This window comes from Schistocerca cancellata, chromosome 5 (genome assembly GCF_023864275.1).
Source record: "Schistocerca cancellata isolate TAMUIC-IGC-003103 chromosome 5, iqSchCanc2.1, whole genome shotgun sequence".
Taxonomy (NCBI): domain Eukaryota; kingdom Metazoa; phylum Arthropoda; class Insecta; order Orthoptera; family Acrididae; genus Schistocerca; species Schistocerca cancellata.
The window spans coordinates 70,622,939-70,648,301 of record NC_064630.1 but is presented as its reverse complement, the minus strand read 5'-3'; the positions used below and the strand labels follow the sequence as shown (position 1 = coordinate 70,648,301).

Genomic DNA, 25,363 nt, shown 5'->3' with positions numbered 1-25,363 from the left:
TCAGAGCTACCCATTCTTCTTCTACTGTATTTCTTTCCCCCATTCCTGTCAATTGTTCCCTTATGCTCTCCCTGAAACTCTCTACAACCTCTGGTTCTTTCAGTTTATCCAGGTCCCATCTCCTTAAATTCCCACCTTTTTGCAGTTTCTTCAGTTTCAATCTGCAGTTCATAACCAATAGATTGTGGTCAGAATCCACATCTGCCCCAGGAAATGTCTTACAATTTAAAACCTGGTTCTTAAATCTCTGTCTTACCATTATATAATCTATCTGATACCTTTTAGTATCTCCAGGATTCTTCCAGGTATACAACCTTCTTTTATGATTCTTGAACCAAGTGTTGGCTATGATTAAGTTATGCTCTGTGCAAAATTCTACAAGGCGGCTTCCTCTTTCATTTCTTTCCCCCAATCCATATTCACCTACTGTGTTTCCTTCTCTCCCTTTACCTACTCTCGAATTCCAGTCACCCATTAGTATTAAATTTTCGTGTCCCTTCACTATCTGAATAATTTCTTATATCTCATCATACATTTCATCAACTTCTTCGCCATCTGCAGAGCTAGTTGGCATATAAACTTGTACTACTGTAGTAGGCATGGGCTTCGTATCTATCTTGGCCACAATAATGCGTTCACTATGCTGTATGTAGTGGCTTACCCGTACTCCTATTTTTTTATTCATTATTAAACCTACTCCTGCATTACCCCTATTTGATTTTGTATTTATAACCCTGTATTCACCTGACCAAAAGTATTGTTCCTCCTGCCACCGAACTTCACTAATTCCCACTATATCTAACTTTAACCTATCCATTTCCCTTTTTAAATTTTCTAACCTACCTGCCAGATTAAGGGATCTGACATTCCACGCTCCGATCCGTAGAACGCCAGTTTTCTTTCTCCTGATAACAACGTCCTCTGGAGTAGTCCCCGCCCGGAGATCCGAATGGGGGACTATTTTACCTCCGGAATATTTTACCAAGAGGACGCCATCGTTATTTAATCATACAGCAAAGCTGTATGCCCTCGGGTAAAATTACGGCTGTAGTTTCCCCTTGCTTTCAGCCGTTCGCAGTACCAGCACAGCAAGGCCGTTTTGGTTATTGTTACAAGGCCATATCAGTCAATCTTCCAGACTGTTGCCCCTGCAGCTACTGAAAAGGCTGCTGCCCCTCTTCAGGAAGCACACGTTTGTCTGGTCTGTCAACAGATACCCCTCCGTTGTGGTTGCACCTACGGTACGGCTATCTGTATCGCTGAGGCACGCCAGCCTCCCCACCAACGGCAAGGTCCATGGTTCATGGGGAGAGAGTTATGATACCAGTCTGTGAACTATATAGCACAGATATTTACCGTTTGTGAAGCCTATTTGCCTGTTTCTAAATCGCTGATGATCAGAAGATTAAGAAGGTTATTCGTTTGTTCGCGGTCACTTTTAATATCTGGGATCTGGGAGCTAACACTGCTACACCTAACACGGTATCAGCTAGTCGTTGTGCACGTTTTGCGCCAGAAGCTATACATCTAGAGGACGAAACTCGACCCCATCCGAAGCGCAGCTCTCCGTGCAAAAGTCGATGTTCTGGGCGGGGCCAACTGTCTTCGTTCAACTTCCCCACTTACACCAGAAAAGTTTAAAAACGGCACACAGCATCATAATTTATGCCGTCCGTGTTGGAATGTAATTTAGGAAGCTACGACTGTTTAGACAATAAAAGTACAGACAAAGCTATATATCTGTGTCAGTCACTCTTTACTTTCTCCCACGATGCGTTTCGAGAGTCTATACTCTCACATTCAGGTGGAAAACGGCGATATCTTGTTACATGTGTACCAGCTAGATGCAGCTACTTGTTTGTTTTGCTTTCATTTTGCGAGAGAGAGTATAACACGCACTTTCCATCGTCATATGCCATTAAGATTGTACACTGAAGAGCAAAAGAAACTGGTAGAGCCGTGCATATTCAAATACAGAGATACGTAAACAGGCAGAATACGGCGCTGCGGTCGGCAACGCCTAAATAACACAAGTGTCAGGCGTAGTTGTTAGATCGGTTACGGCTGCTACAATGGCAGGTTATCAAGATTTAAGTGAGTTTGAACGTGGTGTTACAGTCGGTTCAAATGGTTCAAATGGCTCTGAGCACTATGGGACTTAACTACTGAGGTCATCAGTCCCCTAGAACTTAGAACTACTTAAACCTAACTAACCTAAGGACATCACACACATCCATGCCCGAGGCAGGATTCGAACCTGCGACCGTAGCGGTCACGCGGTTCCAAACTGACGCGCTTAGAACCGCACTGTTATAGTCGGCGCACGAGGGATGTGTCACAGCATCTCCGAGGTAGTGTTGATGTGGGGATTTTCCCGTACGACCATTTCACAAGTGTACCTTGAATATCAGTAATCCGGTAAAATATGAACTCTCCCGACATTACTGCGGCCGAGAAGGATCCTGCAAGAACGGGACCAACGACGATAGAAGAGAATCGTTCAGCGAGACAGAAATGCAACCCTTCCGCAAATTGCTGCAGATTTCGAGCTGGTCCATCAACAAGCGTCACCGTGCGAATCATTCAACGAAACATCATCGATGATTTCGAAGCCGAAGGTGCACTCGTGCGCCGTGATGACTGCACGACACAAAGCTTTACGCCTCGCCTGGGAACGCCCACAGCGGCATTGGACTGTGACGAGTGGAAACATGTTGCCTAGTCTGACGAGTCTCGTTTCAAATTGTATCGAGCGAATGGATGTGTGCTGGTGTGGAAACAACCTCTCGAATCCATGAGCCTGCATGTCAGCAGAAGACTGTTCAATCTGCTGCGGAGTCTGTAATGGGGTGGGAGTGTGCAGTTGCAGTGATATGGACCCTCATACGTCTAGATACGACTCTGACAGGGGCCACTTACGTAAGCATTCTGTCTGATCACATGCATCCATCAGCTCCATTGTGCATTCCGACGGACTTGGGCAATTCCACCAGGACAATGCGACATCTCACACGTCCAGAATTGCTACAGAGTGGATCCGGTAACACAATGCTGAGTTTAAATACGAGGTGCATTCAAGTTCTAAGGCCTCCGATTTTTTTTCTAATTAACTACTCACCCGAAATCGATGAAACTGGCGTTACTTCTCGACGTAATCGCCCTGCAGACGAACACATTTTTCACAACGATGACGCCATGATTCCATGGCAGCGGCGAAGGCTTCTTTAGGAGTCTGTTTTGACCACTGGAAAATCGCTGAGGCAATAGCAGCACGGCTGGTGAATGTGCGGCCACGGAGAGTGTCTTTCATTGTTGGAAAAAGCCAAAAGTCACTAGGAGCCAGGTCAGGTGAGTAGGGAGCATGAGGAATCACTTCAAAGTTGTTATCACGAAGAAACTGTTGCGTAACGTTAGCTCGATGTGCGGGTGCGTTGTCTTGGTGAAACAGCACACGCGCAGCCATTCCCGGACGTTTTTGTTGCAGTGCAGGAAGGAATTTGTTCTTCAAAACATTTTCGTAGGATGCACCTGTTACCGTAGTGCCCTTTGGAACGCAATGGATAAGGATTACGCCATCGCTGTCTCAGAACATGGACACCATCATTTTTCCAGCACTGGCGGTTACCCGAAATTTTTTTGGTGGCGGTGAATCTGTGTGCTTCCATTGAGCCGACTGGCGCTTTGTTTCTGGATTGAAAAATGGCATCCACGTCTCATCCATTGTCGCAACCGACGAAAGAAAGTCCCATTCATGCTGTCGTTGCGCGTCAACATTGCTTGGCAACATGCCACATGGGCAGCCATGTCGTCGTCCGTTAGCATTCGTGGCACCCACCTGGATGACACTTTTCGCATTTTCAGGTCGTCGTGCAGGATTGTGAGCACAGAACCCACAGAAATGCCAATTCTGGAGGCGATCTGTTCAACAGTCATTCGGCGATCCCCCAAAACAATTCTCTCCACTTTCTCGATCATGTCGTCAGACCAGCTTGTGCGAGCCCGAGGTTGTTTCGGTTTGTTGTCACATGGTGTTCTGCCTTCATTAAACTGTCGCACACACGAACACACTTTCGACACATCCATAACTCCATCACCACATGTCTCCTTCAACTGTAGAAGAATTTCAATTGGTTTCACATCACGCAAATTCAGAAAACGAATGATTGCACGCTGTTCAAGTAAGGGAAACGTCGCCATTTTAAGTATTTAAAACAGTTCTCATTCTGGCTGCTGGCGGTAAAATTCCATCTGCCGTACGGTGCTGCCATCTCTGGGACGTATTGACAATGAACACGGCCTCATTTTAAAAGAATGCACATGTTTCTATCTCTTTCCAGTCCGGAGAAAAAAAATCGGAGGCCTTAGAACTTGAATGCACCTCGTAGTTCCACTGGCCACCAAATTCTTCACACTTGAACATTATTGAGCATATTTGGGATGCCTTGAAAATCTCCTCCCCCTCGTACTCCTAAGGGTTTGTGGACAGCCCTGCAGATTTCATAGTGTCAATTCCCTCCAGCACTACTTCAGACATTAGTCGAGTCCATACTACGTCGCGTTGCGGCACTTATGTGTGGTCGTGGGAGATATTAGGCAGGTGTACCAGTTTCTTTGGCTCTTCAGTGTATAATTTGAAATGGTGATGTAGTTAGTTACCATCTGTTCCAGTGTACAGAACTCTGCGGTTCGTAGCAAAAGAACTTTTTTACTTGATTTTTCACACAGAAACACGAGCCACTGATACAAAAACATCAAAGATTGTAGCGATGTAAAGATATGGTACTTTGCCTCAGAGATAATTCTTAGCTAGCGAAGAGTTCTCGGGCTTCCAGCCGGGTGTCGGTGACTTCAAACTACGACGTTTCGACGAGTGACATACTCATCATCTTCTGGCGAAGTGCTGAGACTTTGCGGATGCCGGTCCCTTTATACCTGTGGTGTGGCCCCCACCACCTGGCCGCGGGAGGCTGGGTCCAGTGGAGCCGGCGGGCGGGGTGGAGTGGGACACCAGAGTGCTGTGCCGAGCCGGGAGCTATTGGGATAGCGTCATTAAAGAATCAATAGAAATACGGGTCCACGAGAATCTTGTGAACAGGGACGAAGGCTATCAACTGAGCGCGGCCTGGAATCCAGCATTAGCTGCAATACGCCAGGAACGCAACAAGAACCGTCCAGCTCACGAGACGCGATCAGAATGCTCTGACGGAGACACGAACGGCGCACCCGCTTCCCCCTCCACCCCGCCCGCCGGCTCCACTGGACCCAGCCCCCCGCGGCCAGGTGGTGGGGGGCACATCGCAGGTATAAAGGGACCGGCATCCGCAAAGTCTCGGCACTTCGCCAGAAGATGATGAGTATGTCACTCGTCGAAACGCCGCAGTTCGAAGACACCGCCACCCGGCTGGAAGCCCGAGAACTCTTCGCCAGCTGTATACGCCGGGAAAGCATACATTCACAATTCTTAGCTAGTGTACGTTGTGGATCAGAGATACGTATAGCAATTACAAAATTATTTCTTTCTGTACAATATTTTGTTAAGTATGTTACTTTGCAAAATACATGGCAGTAACATAAACTAATTTAGATATAAAACTTGCAGAATTCATATGAACATACAGTTTCGCTGTACACATGTAACAAGATACCTCTGTCTTCCATCTAAAGTGAGCGTATACCATAAATTCTCGAAACGCGTCGTGGGAGAAAGTAGAAAGTGACTGACACAAATAAACTGCTTTATTTCAACTTTTATAGACACAGAATGCAACTGAAATATTCTGAAAAAAATCTGCGGCTAGTCATGAATGCTGACGGAAAGATTCCTTACAAGGACCAATTTTCAGTAATTAGTAACGTACTAATCTCTATTTTAATTACTTCTTATTTAACACTTGGATATTAAACACCAAGCTACCTTCATACTTTCTTGTCAAAATCAGTTAGTTTATAGCGTTTCTAAACAAGTTATTCAAATGGCGAAGAGGAATGGCTAGAATGACAGGACTCAGACTTGTAGCGGTCGTTTTGTAACGGTATAGCGCTAAGGACCCTATATAAACAGTTTTTCCTTTACTTTTCCGTTTTATTCATTCTGTTCAGCAACAAAAGTCAGTACTTTTATATATGCAACTGAAATATTAAACAACATAACTGTTTCAATAAATCTGTATGGATCTTTACTGTAAGACAAGACTGTTCTCGACTATTGAAACAGAACAGTCGAATGGCAGCGAGATGACGTAGTACCACGATTCTTGACGTGTTGTGTGGCTGTTGTGTTAGTTTCCATGCGTAAGGATACGGACAAAATATTTAAATCAATATATACGCCGTGTCGTGTGCAGATAGACTGATTAATCCAGAATGTGATTTTCACTCTGCAGCGGAGTGTGCGCTGATATGAAACTTCCTGGCAGATTAAAACTGTGTGCCCGACCGAGACTCGAACTCGGGACCTTTGCCTTTTGCGGGCAAGTGCTCTACCATCTGAGCTACCGAAGCACGACTCACGCCCGGTACTCACAGCTTTACTTCTGCCAGTATCTCGTCTCCTACTTTCCAAACTTTACAGAAGCTCTCCTGCGAACCTTGCAGAACTAGCACTCCTGAAAGAAAGCGTATAGCGGAGACATGGCTTAGCCACAGCCTGGGGGATGTTTCCAGAATGAGATTTTCACTTTGCAGCGGAGTGTGCGCTGATATGAAACTTCCTGGCAGATAAAAACTGTGTGCCCGACCGAGACTCGAACTCGGGACCTTTGCCTTTCGCGGGCAAGTGCTCTACCATCTGAGCCACCGAAGCACGACTCACGTCCGGTACTCACAGCTTTACTTCTGCAGTATCTCGTCTCCTCGTAGCTCAGATGGTAGAGCACTTGCCCGCGAAAGGCAAAGGTCCCGAGTTCGAGTCTCGGTCGGGCACACAGTTTTAATCTGCCAGGAAGTTTCAGACTGATTAATACTTACCAAACTGAGAAGTGTACGCTCTGCTTTATACGTGGTGAACGAAGACAGTTTTGGCGTTCGCAATGGACGTAAGTCGGTGGGATAATGGTGAAACGTGGGTATGCGCGATATTAGGTTTGTATATTTAGAGGGCTGAGCTTACATGTGAGTAAACCATCAACAGTATCGAATGAATCAGTGAACAGTAACCATTTCGCGGGTACCACGGGATAGGGCGTTCTACAGACGTATATACTCCGTAAATACGCCAGCGCCGCGTGTTTGAAATTGAACATATTACAGCCCTATGACAACAGCTCACGACGGCGGCTGCGGCAGTGCCTTAATCTTACCATTATCGTCAACAGATGTATAAAAGATCTGGAGACATTATTTTCAACACAGAATTGCCAAATGCCAGAACAGCTCGTGATGGTCACCGTACTGCCTCGGAAACTGGCAACCAAGTGAGGTGCAGCCAACGTGGAAAAATGCGATCTGCCCCTCAGCTGCAAAAGTAATGTAGTATCCGTTTTCTCTTTAAAATAAAATGTTTTTCCAGCAGTGATTGTAACTGGTCGATGTACATTTTCTTTGTAGCAGTACCCACACAAATACACTGAGGTGACGAAAGTCATGGGATATCTCCTAATATTCTGATGGACCTCCTCTTGTCCGGTGCCCGAATCTCGTGGTCGTGCGGTAGCGTTCTCGCTTCCCACGCCCGGGTTCCCGGATTCGGTTCCCGGCGGGGTCAGGGATTTTCTCTGCCCCGTGATGGCTGGGTGTTGTGTGCTGTCCTTAGGTTAGTTAGGTTTAAGTAGTTCTACGTTCTAGGGGACTGATGACCATAGATGTTAAGTCCCATAGTGCTCAGAGCCATTTGAACCATCTGAACCTCTTGTCCGGCGTAGTGCAGCATGGACTCAACAAGTCGCTGGAAGAAATACTGAGCCCGCTACCACTGTAGCCGTCCATAATAGACAAAGTGTTACAGGTGTTCTGTTTACGAACTGACCTCTAGGTTATATCCCAAATACACCTGAGCCCGCTACCACTGTAGCCGTCCATAATAGACAAAGTGTTACAGGTGTTCTGTTTACGAACTGACCTCTAGGTTATATCCCAAATACACTCCTGGAAATGGAAAAAAGAACACATTGACACCGGTGTGTCAGACCCACCATACTTGCTCCGGACACTGCGAGAGGGCTGTACAAGCAATGATCACACGCACGGCACAGCGGACACACCAGGAACCACGGTGTTGGCCGTCGAATGGCGCTAGCTGCGCAGCATTTGTGCACCGCCGCCGTCAGTGTCAGCCAGTTTGCCGTGGCATACGGAGCTCCATCGCAGTCTTTAACACTGGTAGCATACCGCGACAGCGTGTGGACGTGAACCGTATGTGCAGTTGACGGACTTTGAGCGAGGGCGTATAGTGGGCATGCGGGAGACCGGGTGGACGTACCGCCGAATTGCTCAACACGTGGGGCGTGAGGTTAGGCCGTCTTCCGCTCACGCTCCAACATCGTGCAGCCCGCCTCCAGTGTTGTCGCGACAGGCGTGAATGGAGGGACGAATGGAGACGTGACGTCTTCAGCGATGAGAGTCGCTTCTGCCTTGGTGCCAATGATGGTCGTATGCGTGTTTGGCGCCGTGCAGGTGAGCGCCACAATCAGGACTGCATACGACCGAGGCACACAGGGCCAACACCCGGCATCATGGTGTGGGGAGCGATCTCCTACACTGGCCGTACACCACTGGTGATCGTCGAGGGGACACTGAATAGTGCACGGTACATCCAAACCGTCATCGAACCCATCGTTCTACCATTCCTAGACCGGCAAGGGAACTTGCTGTTCCAACAGGACAATGCACATCCGCATGTATCCCGTGCCACCCAACGCGCTCTAGAAGGTGTAAGTCAACTACCCTGGCCAGCAAGATCTCCGGATCTGTCCCCCATTGAGCATGTTTGGGACTGGATGAAGCGTCGTCTCACGCGGTCTGCACGTCCAGCACGAACGCTGGTCCAACTGAGGCGCCAGGTGGAAATGGCATGGCAAGCCGTTGCACAGGACTACATCCAGCATCTCTACGATCGTCTCCTTGGGAGAATAGCAGCCTGCATTGCTGCGAAAGGTGGATATACACTGTACTAGTGCCGACATTGTGCATGCTCTGTTGATGCGTCTTATGTGCCTGTGGTTCTGTCAGTGTGATCATGTGATGTATCTGACCCCAGGAATGTGTCAATAAAGTTTCCCCTTCCTGGGACAATGAATTCACGGTGTTCTTATTTCAATTTCCAGGAGTGTATGTTCGATGATTGGCCGAATAATTCGTTCGAGTTATCCAGAATGTTCTTCAGACAAATCGCGATCAGTTGTGGCGCATTGTTATCTGCGGTAATTCTGTTGTTTTTCGGGAACATGCCCACTCCATGTAAACACAGCCCACACCATTATGGAGCCACCACTAGCTTGCACAGTGGTTTATTGACAACTTGCGTCCATGGCTTCGTGGGGTCTGGGCCACGCTCGAACCCTACCATCAGCTGTAACCAAGTGAAATCGGGGCTCACCTGACCAGTTCACAGTTATCCAGCAAGGTCACGAGTCAGGCAGAGAGGCTGCAGGCAAAGTAGTGCTCTTAGCAAAGACAGTCAGGTCGGTCGTCTGCTGCCATAACCCACTAATGCCAGATTTTGCCGTTCTGTCCTTACGGATGCGTTCGTCGTACGTCCCCCACTGTTTTCTGCGGTTATTTCACGCAGTGTTGCTTGTCTGTTAGCACTGACAACTCTACGCAGACGCCGCAGTTCTCGGTCGTTAAGTGAAGGCCGTCGGCCACTGTGTTGTCCAAGGTGAGAGATAATGCATGAAATGTAGTGTTTTCGGTACACTCTTGACACTGTGGGTCTCGGAATAATGAATTCCCTGACGAATTCCGAAACTGAGTGTCCCATGCGTCTAGCTGCAACTAACATCTGTGTTAAAAATCTGTTAATTCCCGACGTGCAGCCATAATCACGTCGGAAAACGTTTCACGTTAATCACGTGGATACAAATGACAGCTCTGCCAATGCACTGTCCTTTTATACCTTGTATACGCGATACTACCTCCTAGAGATGGGGGATCCGCTCTTGAACTGATTCATAGAGTTGAATCTTTCAAAGGAGTGAACAATCAGTAATTCAGAAAAAAAAGAACGGTAGCTCCAAACGTTTCCCATGGCAGAGAGAGAGAGAGAGAGAGAGAGAAAGAGAGAGAGAGAGAGAGACGGAGCATATCAGCAGCGCCTCTGCTGGTCACAGCACAGTGCACGCCACACAACACAGCCAGCGCCGGCCTCTGCCCCGCTTCTACCTTGGCTGCCTGCATTGTGCAGTGCCCCATTGGATTTTGTGTTTCACATATGCCGTGCCGTCTCTGTGCGTCGTCTGCCGCGTGCAGTGTCTGGCGCAGCTTAACTTCGCATCGCACTCTGTCGGCGATCGTTTCAGTCACACGTCCTGCCCTCTGGGCAGTTGATGCGAGCAACAGGGCAGAGAGCCACCTAGCGGATAACATAGAAACTACTTGCAACAACCTGCTCGCAAGGGAACTGACGATTTGTCTCGGAGCAGGTGAGTGGTGGCCGTTCACTGCTCCCCCCACCCTCGGAACTCGCCCGCTCAACGCTCACCCCACCGTTCTCGACTCTAGCCAGAGCGTTGAGCAAAGCAACTCAGGTGTCACTCTGGTCTCTGCGGTCTTAGCTCATGCAGTAATACAGCTCGCGGCTCGACCTGCTCGACTCAGTGCTTCTGCATCAGAGTTCGTCTCTACTGGGTATTGTTCTTCGTAGTAATACCGCTATGTATATTACATTATTATGTTATGTATACATCATTTGTTTTTATTTTATTTTTATTTATTTAAACTGATCAGATTAGGTTCCTGACGACTCCTCTTACTATAGGATTTTTATTATGGACACTCGAATTTACGCTTTAATTACGAGCAAACCGATAAACGTATCGCAAAATGTGATACACCAATATTTCTTATTCTGGTACGGATTTTGCGATTTTAGGCGTCTTCAGAAGGAAACGTTCACTTTAAAAATACATTATAGCCAAATATATTGTTAATGTAAATCTCAAGTTACAACATTTCCGATCACCCAAAAAACCACGATAGTGCAAAATAAATCAATAATCAAAAACTTTGTCATATCGTGGAAATTTCAATAAACAATACAAAATTCTTACTCATTATCTGTGTTACTTCAAAATAGGATCAAATAAGATCAAAATACAGGTATAGTACTGGAATAAACCAAGTTTAAAGGGCAATGTGCCTTCCATTTATTTTCTATTGTAAATGAGTGTTGAGTCATGAAAAAGAGCTAATTCATTTCAGGGAGTGAACAGTTCTGATCCGATCTCTGAAAAGAACAGTTTTGCCCACCTCTACTACCTCCATCTGTATACGTGCATAATGCTATCCTATGACTTTTGTAACCTCAGTGTCTAAAGGTAGTGTTTTCTCCATCTCCCTCCCTACAATTTTTCTACTATTTACTGAAACACAAAGCTGTTCGCATTCATTCAGCGTATCCAACAAGTTTAGTAGACTCTTAATTCTCACGTGATCATTAAATAACTCTGTTAAATGGACAAATTTGCAAGCAACCATTATACGGAGTGTACGAGAACGTATCGTAAGTGTGGCCTGTTTCTAGTCGAATTTGATAGCTGGTGTACGCGTGTCTTTGAAGTTGATTTGTTTACAATATTACGTGAGGTGCTTGTATTTGGCATGTCGGTGTGTTTGGAGTAACTGAGTGCATGCGTACGTACTATTCTACAACACTGGTGCCATATACTTATGGCAACTAAATTAATGCCAGAAAATATATTTGATTTTCTTGCTCGTGGTATTAGTATGTTTGTGTAAAGGCTCAGTGCTTGTGTATGAGTACATGTTCCTGTTCTGTTTACTATTCTCTAGTTTATACCTGATATTCTTCCTCGTGAATCATCTACCACTATGTGTCTAACGCTATCTTTATTTCGAAACGACGCAAGTGAGAAGTAAGAATCAAAGTGATTAACTGCCCTCGACAGATTTCACGATCATTGTGACGCCTATGATCTGGTAAACAGCGTTTCGCCGTCCTTTTACTTCAACCCGGTTTGATTACTTTTGATGTGGGATATTTAAAACCTTTGGCATATTCCAGCCCTGTTAATAGTGTCGACAAAATTCTCGGAACGCATTGTAGTCGGTTGTCAGTGCATTTGGAACACGCCTGTGGTCTTTCAACGTCTATTGGCACCGATGAAGCCTGCCTTCACATTGACATTGGGCATGTGAAACACCTGTTGTAATGTATTCTCATGTTCGTACCTGTAGTTTGGATCCTCGGCGAGTCTGTAATAAGATGTTCATGTACTCAGTCGTAATACGGGGAAACCACTGGTCTAAGAACCCATGCTAGTTAGCATTATTTGCTTGTTTGATCACTCTCTACTTGCCACGGTCCAGTGCAATATACACTGTGGACAGGTAGTAATCCTTCCATAACAATATTTGATACAGTGGTCAAATCCAACTGCCGGCCGGAGTGGCCGAGCGTTTCTAGGCGCTACGGTCGCAGGTTCGAATCCTGCCGTGGGCGTGGATGTGTGTGATGTCCTTAGGTTAGTTAGGTTTAGGTAGTTCAAAGTTCTAAGGGACTGATGAGCTCAGAAGTTAAATCCTATAGTGCTAAGAGCCATTTTTTTTTTCAACTCCAACTAAAAGAGACCTATAAGACTCCACCCTTCTCCATATGAGAAAACATGTTCCTTCACTGATGCAGACTGTCTTTATCTTTAATACCTGACGAAGTCAACCAACCTAGTCTCAAACGAAACATAACAACAGACTTTTGACAATCGAGTAAAAGACTTCGGTACCATATCACTGACTCGAAGTGGTTTCAACTGATACACATGGTTACATCATGGCGTAAGAGCTGGATCATTACTGTACTGTTCATAGCCAGTAACTGTTGTTACAAGACAGCTCTGTAAGTACGTAAGAGAGTGTTGTAGTGTTACGAAGCATGTTACTTCGGTCTGGCTACCCGTCGGACTTTTGTAAATCTAGCATTACTTGGCAGAACGCATTTTCCTCGTAGACGAAACTGGAATAGACGCAAATTCTATAGTAAATGCTTATCATTGTTTGTTTTACATCTGAAGTCCATCAAAAAGCATTGTTTATCCCTCTATAGCCAAAGTATTGGCAGTAACGGTTAGTGTATATAAAGTAAAATCCACAGCCGAGTGCTTTGATCAAAAGAGGAAAAGTTACATCACACAGGTAGTCTCAGGACTGACAACAACAGAGCTGTTACTCTTCGAGACGAGTTTAGATGTAGCATAAGGACTAAAATAGGACCCTACAAAATTGCTCGACTTGTTGCCCATCATGGCTGAAGGACAATAATTATAAAAAAGCAGACCATTAGAAGAGAATTGTTTTGTTTGCTGGGAGTAGTCACATTAACATCCGCGGAACTCTAAAAAAGTTCTTTGTTCAGTCTCCGTAACCTGTTCAGGGAATACCACGCTGCGTGGCTCGCAGTCGCAAAAGAAAGCGTTACAGGTGCACTCAGTACATGAATAATTGCAAAGGAAAATCAGGAATCCATTAACCTTTGGCTGGCGCACCCACAAATTTGGCCAGTTTTGAGGACGGATTACATTTCCTCATGTGGTGTGCAGTGTTCATGAATTTTCATCTACATACGTCAGAAATTAAATGAAAACATACACGATAAAATACACGTCTGCTAATATTTTAAAACAAATAATTCGACCCCTGGTTAGTTATGTTTTGGACTCCATTTTAGCTATCGGTCATACATTTAAATCAAAGCTTTAACTAAACGTTCAACAAATTGGTATTCACTTCAGTTATGGATAAAATGTAAGCCATAATAAACTGATGTGAAATGAAAACACAAACATGTAAGATTGACATATATTTCTTTCTAAATACTTCTTATAACAAACACAGTGAATTGAAAATGGTGAAGAGCTAAGCAATATATCACATTTGTGATATTAGCCATCATCGGAGCCAAAACAACCTGTTATGGCGAAAATTATTTTAAATTATTATTTAAAAATATTTATTCTGTGCTGTCAGTGCGCTGTTGCTCAATCTGACGTGCCATTGTAGAAAGTAAGAAGCAAACTTGGTCATGCTGGGCCGAAAACTCAATATTTATATATTTATTAGCAGAGACACAGGTAACATGAGGGTCCTCTCTCTCTCTCTCTCTCTCTCTCTTTCTCTCTCTCTCTCTCTCTCTCTCTGAATTGCTTTCAAGGGAAGTTTTGTGTTTATCTGACACAGAGAAGACGGCTTTGCTCTTCTCTCGTGTTACACGAGTTTGAAACTAACTCTTGTTTTATACGACTTTGAAACTTCACAAGCTGCAAATGTCCGCCCTATTGTTTGAGCAAGTTACTACTGCTTCCAGCTGTTTTGTACCGTCCCACTGTACGACTGTGCTGCTCTCGGCTTTGCCGCCACTCGCCGTATTCGGTTCTTAACTTACGGGTTAACTCCTCCTATACCGCTGACGTAAATGTGGTAAACGTTTCCTTGGGCTGGTTCCATTACACGCCGTTGGTGAAGAAATATGCATACATGACAGAATTGTCTTATTCTTTGGACCGTAACGACACTAATCCTGAATCGACGCCACCGTTTTGGGGGACGACTATCGCCTAACTAGAGCGATAGAGATACGTCATCCGTTTTACAATAAATCTCTATCCGGATTTAGTCGTTGGATCTAGCGTACAGCCCCTCACCGTTTCAAGCGGAAAAAGGCTCTGTTATATGGTATGTACAGAGTTTCTGATGATTGAAACTGCTGATTAGCTGCACAATACTGAGAGAATAGCAGGTGATGAATTTCACGCCGTCGCCATATCTCTTCGGACTGGTGTGTGATACAGAACGCTGTGTTACATAATATGACACCTAGCAGCTTTACTTTCTTTATATGCATTTCATTTTCATTAGACACTTATGTCCATATAGATTCGCTACCATGTATCATTCTAAAGTGTAAATCCATCACATGACCGCAGTTTATGAGAAATCCTGGACAAAAGAGACCTCCTCAGCTCAGGCCTAACAAACAAACAATCAAATTCATTGATTATGAAATACATAATTACATGATCCCTTAAGAAACAGTAGTGACAAGAGAAAAGGTTAAAAAAGCCTTCAGATCTGCAGATTAAGAGTGACGACAGTGACATTTTCTATTCTTTAACGTTGTCTCAAATAAGCAGAATAGTTAAAGCGAATATGTAATTTTGCATACTTTGTGAAAGTTTGACGGGTGCAGTTGTACAAGTCAATCTTCTGGAAGAGATAGGCAACATGATAAGCTCAAGAATCTCTGGAGAGAAAAGAAAATTCGTGGCAAACATAAAAAGTCCACCAAACTTTTTTAATAACGGACGCTGGGAAAACAGAAAAGTAAAAACATTCAAATATTTCGGGAGACTATTGAAGAAGACGGTTCAGGAAAATATGATTTAGAGGTAAGGATAAAGTAAGAAAACCTATAACGAAAAGTGCGTGACAAAGTGTTAAATAAAGCACAACAAAACAGCAGTTAAATCATAGTGTCGGTATACGAGTGAATGTCTGGTGTTATCTTATAAGAGCGATAAATTACGAATATTAGAAAGAAGAATTATACGGAAGTTATTAATTCCGCAGAAACATGCAGAATTTTGTAAATTAAGGAGTTACGATAAATGGCTCAAATGGCTCTGAGCACTATGGGACTTAACATCTGAGGTCATCAGTCCCCTGTAACTCAGAACTACGTAAACCTAACTAACCTAAGGACATCACACACATCCATGCCCGAGGCAGGAATCGAACCTGCGACCGTAGCAGTCGCGAAGTTCCGGACTGAAGCGCCTAGAACCGGTCGCCCATGACGGTCGGTAGTTACGATAAAATTTGTCAGAACGAGAAACATATGAGAAACAACAACGATGACGAGATTACTAGTTTTGAGGAAATTTTAGAGAATGGATGACAATACACTCACCAAGGAGATTTTCAATTATCTTAGGAAGAGAACATTAACAAGCACCTGCATTGAAGAGGTTGGCAATGACTTGGAAATAAATATAAGAAGAAGAAATATTGGAGAAAGATATTTTTAGAGAACAAGATTTAAAACTGGAAGGATTTCAGCGCATGGCGGAAGAGAAAAATGTCACAAAATGGTCCGAAAACAGGTAAAAGAAATTTAGTGAAATGATGGAGGAATACTTGGAGAAAATCAAAGAACGATAAAGGTTTAAGAATTGAAACTGGAATGTGGTATCTAGAGAACCTTAACGCAAGAAAATGAAGACTGTCTGAAGTTCGATACTAGCCTTAAATTATTGTTGAAAGATTGACATAGCGTTACTAATTTGTGGCCACGTGCGACTGAGAACTATATGACGCTTATGGTCCAATTAACTGTACTGGCCACTACAAAACTTGTGATCCCATTTTCGTTTTGAGAGCAGCGCACTGCTCGCCGACCGCCATATCTCTGAGGCTGATGCAGTCTGAGTAACGAGGCTGCCACGCAGTCTCCAAGTTGGGAGGCCGCAGTGAGCGATATCGTGGTCGGATCCACAGACTTGCCGCACTTCGCGCCGGACCTCTACAGTCCATCACAGATGATGGGTCTGCTCCGCTCTTGTGTTCGCCCGCCCCCTATCTGTCTTGTGCTGTGCCGGACTCTGCAGCCTGTAATGGGGGTAGTGTTGCTGCTTCAGTAAGCAGGGGTCGTGGGTTCGAGTGCTGGCTGGAGAATGGGTTGGCCTTTACATTTCTCGTTGGTGTGTGCATACCAGAACGTACTCGTAAAATGTTGGATTCCAAATAAATGGTCTGTGTTTTGACTTGACATGTGCGTGCTCACAAAAGGTTACTAGCACTCCGTCTTCAGGCCACAAGTGGCCCATCGGGACCATCCGACCGCCGTGTCATCCTCAGTGGAGGATGCGGATAGGCAGGGCGTGTGGTCAGCACACCTCTCTCCCGGTCGTTATGTTGGTTTTCTTTGACCGGAGCCGCTACTATTCGGTCGAGTAGCTCCTCAGTTGGCATCACGAGGCTGAGTGCACCCCGAAAAATGGCAACAGTGCATGTCGGCTGGACGGTCACCCATCCAAGTGCCGGCCATGCCCGACAGCGCTTAACTTCAATGATCTCACGGGAACCAGTGTATCCACCGCGGCAAGGCCGTTCCTCACAAAAGGTTACTAAGGCTTCTAAATATACTGATAATCTTACAATTTTTCTCCGTATAAAATGTCCAAATAATTTATAGGAGTGTGGCCGGGTGATGTCTGCGACAAAAGCCGATACTTCGACAGGTGCACACCGTGTCATTTTCAAGGCACAAATGCGAGAGAGCACTGTGTAAGGCACGCACGCACGCACGCACGCACGCACGCACGCACACACACACACACACACACACACACACACACACACACACACACAAACTCTGTAAACACTAGCGCCACTACACAACCAAATATGACACTCGTCAGAAGTTATCGATACTAAATATTAATAACCCATAGGTGAGGGTAGCATGAACTCAGATCCTATGTTGTTTGACCGAAGAGAGAGAAAGAGAGAGAGAGAGACAGAGAGAGAGAGAGAGAGACAGAGAGAGAGAGAGAGAGAGAGAGAGCAGGGAGCAGGGTTTCATGCAGAAATTGTGCCATTTATAATGTAATCCAAATGTAGAATTTTAATGAGACTGGGTCCACAGACTTGAAAATTTTAAATGACGTCATTCCGCTTTAGGATGTTAAAATATTAATGATTAGCGGTTTCAGTTTCGACACACAGTCATTTTCATCCACCGTGGGCTGTTGTAGCCCACTCAATAACATAAATATCTGATTTGATGTAGCACAGTTCGCAGTAGTGTAAACGCAAATACATTCCATACAAAATGAGAATACACTTTAGAAAGTTGGTGAAACGCAGCACAAATGATAATTACTCATGTCAAAGCTTTCGTGTAACATGTGTGATAGATATATCACAAAATGGCTCTGAGCACTATGGGACTTAACAGCTATGGTCCTCAGTCCCCTAGAACTTAGAACTACTTAATCCTAACTAACCTAAGGACAGCACACAACACCCAGTCATCACGAGGCAGAGAAAATCCCTGACCCCACCGGCAATCGAACCCGGGACCCCGGGCGTGGGAAGCGAGAACGCTACCGCACGACCACGAGCTGCAGACGATATATTACAAAAGCAGAGCTGGTATTTACAGAGACAGAGTGGTGTTTGTGTGTGTGTGTGTGTGTGTGTTTGTTACCTTTCGTTGTCACTATTGAAGTCCATCTGCAGGCGTGTTACACGAAAATTTTGAGTTAAGTGTCTATCATATCTGCTGTCGTGGCACCAGCTTTCTAAAGCATGCTCGCTTTGTGCAGGTAAAAGCCGATTAACTTACACTACAGCATATATTTGTGTTTACACAGCTGGAATGTATGTTCCAGCGTGTCACTGCTTTATGTTGTCGAATGAGTCACAAGTCCAACAATGCTTCAGAATGATAATGTGTCCTAATGGCATTAAATATTATGTTAATACCCTAAAACGGAATGACGTGGTCTAAACATTATCCAGATATATTTGTTATCATACACTCCTGGAAATTGAAATAAGAACACCGTGAATTCATTGTCCCAGGAAGGGGAAACTTTATTGACACATTCCTGGGGTCAGATACATCACATGATCACACTGACAGAACCACAGGCACATAGACACAGGCAACAGAGCATGCACAATGTCGGCACTAGTACAGTGTATATCCACCTTTCGCAGCAATGCAGGCTGCTATTCTCCCATGGAGACGATCGTAGAGATGCTGGATGTAGTCCTGTGGAATGGCTTGCCATGCCATTTCCACCTGGCGCCTCAGTTGGACCAGCGTTCGTGCTGGACGTGCAGACCGCGTGAGACGACGCTTCATCCAGTCCCAAACATGCTCAATGGGGGACAGATCCGGAGATCTTGCTGGCCAGGGTAGTTGACTTACACCTTCTAGGGCACGTTGGGTGGCACGGGATACATGCGGACGTGCATTGTCCTGTTGGAACAGCAAGTTCCCTTGCCGGTCTAGGAATGGTAGAACGATGGGTTCGATGACGGTTTGGATGTACCGTGCACTATTCAGTGTCCCCTCGACGATCACCAGTGGTGTACGGCCAGTGTAGGAGATCGCTCCCCACACCATGATGCCGGGTGTTGGCCCTGTGTGCCTCGGTCGTATGCAGTCCTGATTGTGGCGCTCACCTGCACGGCGCCAAACACGCATACGACCATCATTGGCACCAAGGCAGAAGCGACTCTCATCGCTGAAGACGACACGTCTCCATTCGTCCCTCCATTCACGCCTGTCGCGACACCACTGGAGGCGGGCTGCACGATGTTGGGGCATGAGCGGAAAACGGCCTAACGGTGTGCGGGACCGTAGCCCAGCTTCATGGAGACGGTTGCGAATGGTCCTCGCCGATACCCCAGGAGCAACAGTGTCCCTAATTTGCTGGGAAGTGGCGGTGCGGTCCCCTACGGCACTGCGTAGGATCCTACGGTCTTGGCGTGCATCCGTGCGTCGCTGCGGTCCGGTCCCAGGTCGACGGGCACGTGCACCTTCCGCCGACCACTGGCGACAACATCGATGTACTGTGGAGACCTCACGCCCCACGTGTTGAGCAATTCGGCGGTACGTCCACCCGGCCTCCCGCATGCCCACTATACGCCCTCGCTCAAAGTCCGTCAACTGCACATACGGTTCACGTCCACGCTGTCGCGGCATGCTACCAGTGTTAAAGACTGCGATGGAGCTCCGTATGCCACGGCAAACTGGCTGACACTGACGGCGGCGGTGCACAAATGCTGCGCAGCTAGCGCCATTCGACGGCCAACACCGCGGTTCCTGGTGTGTCCGCTGTGCCGTGCGTGTGATCATTGCTTGTACAGCCCTCTCGCAGTGTCCGGAGCAAGTATGGTGTGTCTGACACACCGGTGTCAATGTGTTCTTTTTTCCATTTCCAGGAGTGTATATCAGGCCTTCACAAAGGACACGCGAGATATACATATTTCTGACACATTATGAGTAAACTATGAGTCCTACATAAAAAGTGAATATGGTCGTTTTGCAGGGTATTTAATGTCGTTAAATTTTGTAGTGGGATACGTTTTTGCTGGACGCCATGGTTTTCAAGTTATTCAAGAAATACCTACAGTCGTCACTCGCCAGTCAGGATTTCTAACATGTTTTTAGAGGTACTCCTTCCCACCAATGTTTAAAATTTCGGACTACACGAAATGTTCCCAATATTCCATCATCTTTGGTCTCTGCTGATAGGGCTAATACACCGCCACTATAGTTGGATTTTCGTTAACATTATAAATCTAGACGTGTCAGAGAGGATAATGAAAATAAACTATTTTCGTAATGGTAAAACGAATTACGTCCACAATTGAATCCAAACTTAACTTTCACAAGCACATTAGTTTCGTAGAAGACAAGGATATAATTATTTATTTTATGACGTTAAAATTCTCAATACTGTTGAGTAAAATTCATGCAAACATCAGTTTTTCAATTTTTACGTGCTAGATTAAGCCGGTGGCGTTATAAGGCCAGTCAATGAAGACCAAAACGGATCGAACATGGGAAATAATTCGCGCAGTCGGAATTGTTTTAAAATTTTAGGAGGATCTGTCATGAACAATATACTTGAAATACTGACCGGTGGGGGTTCTTTTGATGGTTACCTTTTCACGTTTTTCTTGAATAACTCCAAGACTACGGTACGGGCATCTGATTCACCATGTACATACCCACGAAACGGTAGGATCGTGACGTCATTAAACCTCTGCCTAAGTTCGCGGAATTGCACGAACGTATGTTATAGAGCTTGTAGTGGGTAAGAGTTGACGCTGTTTCATTTAGTAGTAAGGCACAAAAGTTGTTCACTTTTGAATCCTTCTTAGTTTCGGTTAGAGTTTTGATTGTGCTTTTGAATTTCTAAGGCCTGTGTGAAGATCCCAGCATAGTTGTTGGTCAGACCTTGCTACCACCACAGTTGATGGTTCTCTGCCCCCAACGAACGATCTTCTATTGTTGATTTAGCGACGATTGGTCCTTAAGGTGGGTGTTAGTGGTTTTTTGTAATTCCTATGTATATCTGACAGCAGGTGCAAGGGATTTTATATACTGCTGCTGTGGCAAGTCGCTGGGGTAGAGCCTTTGCAAATATTCGTGGAACTTTTCCTCTTCGTTAATGCGCTTTATCAATTCCGTGTTTTCTGAGTATTCTGCTGATGCAATCTGTAACAGCGTCTACAAATGTAAGGAAACCTTTCCCTTTGTAAGTAGGCTGTTTAGGTTCTTATATTGGTAACGCCGCCGCCACGTAGCGCTCTCTGTATGAAAATCACTGGTGGCTAGTTTGCATTGTTGTCTGCCATTGTAGTGTTGGGCAGCGGCAGCTGGATGTGAACAGCGCGTAGCGTTGCGCAGTTGGAGGTGAGCCGCCAGCAGCGGTGGATGTGTGGAAGGAAATGGCGGAGTTTTGAAATTACATATATTATGACTTTTGATGATATTAAGGTAAATACATTGTTTGTTCTCTATTAATATCTTTCATTTGCTAACTGTCCCTATCAGTAGTTAGTGCCTTCCGTAGTTTGAATCTTTTATTTAGCTGGCAGTAGTGGCGCTCGCTGTATTGCAGTAGTTCGAGTAATGAAGATTTTTGTGAGGTAAGTGATTTCTGAAAGGTATAGTTTAATGTTACTCAGGGCCATTCTTTTGCAGGGATCTCTGATAGTCAGATTGCGTTGCGCTAAAAATATTGTGTGTCAGTTTAAGCACAGTCTTGTATAAATTGTTCTAAGGGGACGTTTCACCTTTACTTCGTTCATTTTCAGTAGAATGTCTAGGCATTTTAAGGCGCAGTGCCCTATTTATCTTTGTGTCAGAGTAGCCGGTTCATCTGAAAGCAGTTCTTACAGGATGGAGCTTATCCTGCTAGTACTGCGGTTCGCAGACTCTTGTAGCTCGGTCCACCATTGATTTAATAACTCATTTTTTCTGCTTCGGCTGGTGATTGGACTTTCTGTTAAGATGCCTGTCCCTGTGAGTGGGCTTTCTGTAGACTTAATACCGTGAAATTCCGTTCCTGTACATCCAAAATAATATTTTACTTTCTTTCTGTTTTTTATTAGTAAATTTTATATTAGAAATAATACTATTTAGAAAATACGGAAATTCTGAGAGTTCGTTTCCTCTATAGAGCATTATAACGGAAGGGTCATCCACTGTCCGAAACCAACGTGACGATAACTTCTTCGCTGTCTGAAGGGTGCTTTTACATGACTGGAATACTCTATGTGTCAAACGTACACAACGCGCTGTTATATCCATTATACTTTTGCCACTATGAATTGCTGACGTTGTACTAACTGGTCACATACTGCAGTGGCACATATGTCACGTGACTTAGATATACAGTGTAACCGACATAGTGTCGCCACGAAACGACAAACAGTGCGTCCGTAAAGTCATGTGCCGTTGTGGTCGCTTGTTGTGGCTAACAGAAACGAAATCAAAGTCTGTAATTTGCGCTACGTTGGACAGTATCGCAAAGAATTTCTGTAGCATGATGTTCAAAGGTGCGTGAGCACAGGTGATGACACAACACAACGAATAGTGTATCAACAGCGGATCAGGCCACGTTACTTAAGATGTGGGCAGTATAGAGGACATTTCAGCCTGTTCTGTGACTTGCTAAACTCGATTCCGTGACCACAGTTCTACGTGAATATCTCATGTGTATAACGAAGAGAAACCACACTGAAACAACACTAATCGGCAGGATAAGCAGTTAAAGGATACCAGCGCTTTGTAGAAAAACCACGGTCTGGTAGATCTTCGATTACTGACGAGCCTGTGGAACCTATACGGGATAGCGACCTAAGAAGCCTCAAAAATCGGTGCGTGCATGTGCTCGAGAATTAAGCCTAAACAAAAATTTCATAAGGTTTTAAAGAAATGTCTCCGTTTTTCGGAATACAAATTGCAGTTGTTGCACGCTATGAAACTGACTGACAGACCCAAACGGTTCGAGTTTGCTAAAGGTATGCTTAATGAGATCGATTATGATGGACGAGATGCGAAGAAGATTGTGTTTAGCGATGCGGCTACATTTCACATCTGTGGTTATGTACATCGCTATAACGTCAGAAGACGGGCTTCTGAAAATCCTCCTGCCTGCACTGAGTAGGTATACAATGTTCCTAATGTGAAAGTGTGGTGTGCTCTGGTGCATCACAAACTTATAAGCCCATTTTTCTTTGGACGACTGAACAGGGCGAAAATGTTATGTGGATTGACGATTCACGGAACACAATGTTGCGATCCGATGGCAGGTGTGGGTATGGAGAATCCCCGGTGAACGTCATCTGCCAACGTGTGTAGTGCCAACAGCAAAATTCGGAGGCGGTGGTGTTATGGTATGGTCGCGTTTTTCGTGGAGGCGGCTTTTCCCCCTTGTTGTTTTGCGTGGCATTATCACAGCACAGGCCTTCACTAATGTTTTAAGGACCCTCTTGCTTCCAACTGCTGAAGAGCAATTCGGGGATGGCAATTGCATGTTTCAACACTATCGATCACCTGTTCATAATGTACGGCCTGGGCGGAGAGCTTACACGACAGTAACATCTCTGTAATGGACTTGCCTGCGCAGAGTCCAGGCCTCAGTCCTATAGAACACCTTTGGGATGTTTTGGAACGCCGAATTCGCACCAGGCCTCACCGACCGACATCGATACCTCTCTGCAGTGCAGCACTCCGTGAAGAATGGGCTGCCATTCCCCAAGAAACCTTCCAGCACCTGACTGAACGTATGCCTGCGAGAGTGGAAGCTGTCATCAAGGTTAAGGGTGGGCCAACATCATATGAAGTCCAGCATTACCGATGGAGAGCGCCACGAACTTTTAAGTCACTTTCAGCCGGGTGTCCGGATACTTTTGATCACCTAGTGTATTAACGACTGTAATCATTTAAAGTAGAGAATCACAGAGCTGTTCACTCTGTTACACGAGATTTCGTTAGACGTCTGTGGGAAGAACTAGAATATCACTGAGGTGGGTGTAGAGCAGGGGCGGGCAAACGTTGCACGCGGCTCATGAGCGCACAGCGCTGCACGTGTGCTGCTCGCGTGCAGGCGTCGACCGGGGCTGTGGCGACAGCCGGCAGGTTGCGGCAGTGTAGTGCCAGGCTAAGCTGCGGACGTTGATGCGAAGCGAGCACTATGTAGTGAACGTTGTATTTCAAGAAACGGAGAAGTGGAGATTTGCTATCTTTTAAAAAGTAATGGGAGAATCATTTTTTCTTTGTGCAAAAACGTGAAAATTTGAAATTTTTAATATGCGGCAGTATTCTCGCTGGTCAACGGAAGTTTAGTATTGAAGGTCATTATAATAAATTTCACAAGGACGAGTACAATTTATTGTCGGATTCTGAGCGGATGGGGAATTGACTGAGCTTAAGAAGAGTGATCTGACGATACCAGATGAATCTGTCGTAGTTGGCCGGCCGGAGTGGCCGAGCGGTTCTAGGCACTAAAGTCTGGAACCGCGCGACCGCTATGCTCGCAGGTTCGAATCCTGCCTCGGGAAAGGATGTGTGTGATGTCCTTAGGTTAGTTAGGTTTAAGTAGTTCTAAGTTCTATGGGACTGATGACCACAGCAGTTAACTCCCATAGTGCTCAGAGCCATTTGAATTTGTCGTAGTTGCTGTTATCACGAGAGATCTGCGACTTTCTCTCGTCATGTCTCTCATCTAACTGATTTAACATTTTATGGAGCACTGTTTTCAAGTTTTCAGGACGACAACAATAATAGCCCAGCGGTATGTGCAAGTCAGAAGACTGCGCTTAATATAGCGAGAGCTGGAAAACCATTTGCTGAATTAATAAGTCTCGGTTAAGAGCAAACATCAGTGATGAAAATTTACGTAACTGTTCGTGTTTGTCTGTATGTAGAAATTTTGTTCCAGATATTAAACGTATTGTAAACTCCACCTGTGATAATTAAATAAAACGTATCGTAGGTAATAGGTACTCTTTCAAACAATGATTTCTTTCAAGCACTCCTACTAACCTTATTCATTCACTTAATAAAGCAAGCTAGGAAACAAAACGCATTACAGAGGAAGGAGCGGACAGAAGGTATGGTGGGGATGGGAGATAAGCGGGTGGCCAGCTTGCCCCGTGTGCACGC

General features: G+C 45.2%; 1 protein-coding gene across 1 annotated transcript in view; it reads right to left on the bottom strand.

Moving 5' to 3' along the window:
- The window catches only part of LOC126187866 (atrial natriuretic peptide receptor 1-like), a 1,317,386-nt gene that overhangs the window by 240,479 nt on the left and 1,051,544 nt on the right, over positions 1-25,363 (bottom strand). The window lies entirely within an intron of this gene.